We start from the raw sequence: 3455 nt of genomic DNA on the forward strand, positions 1-3455 counted from the left end.
ACTATAATTCTAGCTGGAAAATGCACTCTATTTACTTGAGAATTTGAATCCTATAAAAGCTCACATAACAATGGGAATACATAACCCATTGTAAGATATTCTCAACCAATAATAGCTTAGAAGAATAAATTTAGATTTCTCTTGATAAAAGATTTTGAATATGTGGAGAAGACGGAAGGAGGAAAGAAGGAAGAAGGAAGGAAGGAAGGAAGGAAGGAAGGAAGGAAGGAAGGAGGAGGAAAAAGGAAGGAAGGAAGGAAGGAAGGAAGGAAAAGGAAGGAAGGAAGGAAGGAAGGAAGGAAGGAAGGAAGGAAGGAAGGAAGGAAGGAAGGAAGAAAGGAAGGAAGGAAAAGGAAGGAAGGAAGGAAGGAAAGAAGAAAAGAAGGAAGGAAGGAAGGAAGGAAGGAAGGAAGGAAGGAAGGAAGGAAGGAAGGAAGGAAAAGAAAAGAAAAGAAAAGAAAAGAAAAGAAAAGAAGAAAGAAAGAAAGAAAGAGAAGAAGAAAGAAAGAAAGAAAGAAAGAGAAAGAAAGAAAGAGAATGAAAGACAAGGCACCTTTGGTGAGGAGTTGCCCTGATTGGGAAGAACCAGATGCTGAGTCAGAAGATAAATATTGCTGTCCTCACAGTTTTACCCCACAGCTTCCTCTGATGATGATGAGTTTGGTTTTAGGGCAGAGTATGACCAACGGGAAAACCAAGTAACTGAGAAAGGGGCTGGAGAAGTCACCCATTTCAACTGTCCTCCTTGCCTGGGTCTGCATTCATGATGCAAATTTTCCCAAATGCTCTGTTTAGCAATAAAGTGTTGGATGTGGTATCTAAAGAAAAATCCCTGACAGTCTGTTTGTACCCATCCCAAGTACTCTTTGGGAGATTTTTTTTTTTTTAATTTAAAAGTAAAATGTAGTTATTTTTTTACAGGCAGTTCCCCATCTTGAAGGCATTTACATTTTTCCTTTCCCCATTTGCAGCCTATTTCCTGAAAAATGTTAAGAAGATTTAAGTGTCTAATATTTTCCAAGGCCATCTCATGATTCATCAGTTTATTGTTTGTTAAAATATCAGCCTCAAGAAACTGTCTAAAATAGGAATGTCCATCTGGATTTTCTCCTCTGATTTACTTCATGGATGACATAAGAATGAATTTAAGATTAAAAAGCCAACATTATGCTGAATCCCTTGAATAACAAAGAGGCCCTGTAAGAACCAAGTGAAGTTACAACAGGCACCCTTCTCCTATGATATAGAATCACATGTTAATAGAATTTGTAACCAGAAGGAGCCTTAGACCTCTCATCTCATTTCACAGATGAAGAAGCCAGGCCCTAGTGAAGGGAAATGACTAACTCAGGATCACACCCTAGCCAGTAGCAGAGCTAAGACTACAACTCAGGTCCCCTGAGATTCATCCTCCAGTGCTCTCTCTTCTGCCTTGTTATTTTCAAGTGTACCCTTTTTGACTACTCTTCCCTTTCCTACTCTTCAGCTGTTTCTACTCTAGTAAGAGTCAAACACCTTTCTGTATATTCTTACTTATGAGAAATCAGAAGTCATTTAAATAGCTGAGAATTTCCTTCTCACTTAGAGCTTCATTAAAGTCAAGACTCCCATTCCTCTTATGCAATGAGAAAGATAAAGTTCAGAGGCCTAGTTTGACTTGCCCAAGACCACACACAGCTAAGGCTCGAACTCAGGCCTTTTAACATCCAAGCCAATATCCTTCCCAGCATATTACAGTAGGTGGCCTGGTACATTACTTGAACATGCTTGTGCTTTTGTTTTAAGAAGTATATAGTGTCCACGGCCATGCCACCCTGAACAAGCCCGATCCTGTCTGATCTCAGAAGCTAAGCAGGGTCAGGCCTGGTTAGTACTTGGATGGGAGACCACCTAGGAAGACCAGGTGTTATAGGCATAAAAAAATAAATAAATAAATAAGCTGACAAGGTCCTTGCAATCTGTGAGGTCAACCAAGGGTTGCCTCACCTAAAAAAAAAAGTATATAGTAAACAGAATTTGGTCTAACAAAAGGCCATTCAAGGGGAATCGATGAAGTACAAAAAGGACCTCATTAAAAGGAGCTGTCCTCTAAAAAGCAAACCAGTGGCAGTTACCTTTCCAAAGTGAACATTAGAAAGTAGTTCCTCTGTAATTTTCCAATCATTTAACTTCGAGATTTCTATCTCTAGCTTACACGTGGGTCTGAATGTCCTTTTATGATGGCCTGAATTAAGGTTGAATTGAGCAGAAAGCTGCTAAGGTCAATGATCATGATCTATTAGGTTTCTTCATGTCCAATTGTATAAATTATGAAAGTAATATAAGTGCATTACAGAGTTTTGGAAAATTTAGGAAAGAAAAAATGTACTCATAGTTCTACCATCCACTATATTATTGTTATTATTTTGTATATTTCCTTTCTGTCTTTTTTCTAGAAATGTTTTTATATAGTTTTAAGTGGTCTTCCTCTCATTTTCGTAGAATACTTACGACACTGTATCCTGCTTTCCCCCTGTAGCATTATATCATAAATATTTCTCAGGTAATACATTGTCTTCATGAGCATCCTATTTAATGACTGCAAAACATTCCACCTAAAGTGTCTGTGATCCCTTGCAAGACCCGTGAACATTATTCCAGAAAATTCCAAGGAACATGGAACATTATTCTATTTTTTTCTCCCTTTTTAATTCCCCCCCACCCATTTCCACCCTTGACCTATGGATGTTGCCGTTTTCCCCTCTAAAGGTGGGGCGTCTCCTCCCACATGCTCTTGGTTTGCACTCGGGGCATGATCCGTGGCTCCACCTGGGGTGAGAACCCAGGACCTCCTGCATGTAAAGCAGATGTGTTAACCACTACACTATGAAGCCACCCCCCATTATTCTACATTTAAAGATAGCAATGGCATTTGTTTGAATGTCAAAAGTAAAAAGTAGCTCAATTAATAATTTAAAACATTTCCCCTTTAAAGCTGAGCAGTGAGAGACCTCTGGGTGTGTGTTGAGTGAACATGCACAAGATTAGTGGAGATCATGAATGTGAACCAGTCCTTCAGTCCTTACTCTGATCAACACACCACCACAGGAATATCTAACCAACCCTGGGACAGTTGTAAATTGTCTTTATTCCTTATTGCTTTATTCGGTCTATACTCAAAATGAATTACAGGCTAACAATAGAAAGAATAAAGAGTGCTGTCATTAAAATATAATAAATTAATGAGAAACATTAAAATTATAATTCTGTACTAATACATACTACAACATGGAAAAACCTTGAAAACATTATGCTAAGTGAAAGAGGCCAGGCACAAGAGGCCATATATTGTATGATTCCATTTATATGAGATACTCAGACTAAGTAAATCCATAGAGACAGAAAGCAGATTAGTGGTTGCCAGGGCCTGGGGGGAGAGGGAATGAGGAGTGACTGCTTCATGGTTATGAAGTTTC

The 3455-nt window shown here is 38.6% G+C and overlaps 1 pseudogene; it reads left to right on the top strand.

Annotated features, from left to right (window-relative positions):
• The first annotated feature begins 1796 nt into the window (after window positions 1-1796).
• Window positions 1797-1915, top strand: LOC120596390 (uncharacterized; annotated as a pseudogene).
• Window positions 1916-3455: the final 1540 nt, after the last annotated feature.

The sequence above is a fragment of the Pteropus medius genome, unplaced genomic scaffold (assembly GCF_902729225.1).
Source record: "Pteropus medius unplaced genomic scaffold, Ma_sr-lr_union100, whole genome shotgun sequence".
Lineage (NCBI taxonomy): Eukaryota > Metazoa > Chordata > Mammalia > Chiroptera > Pteropodidae > Pteropus > Pteropus medius.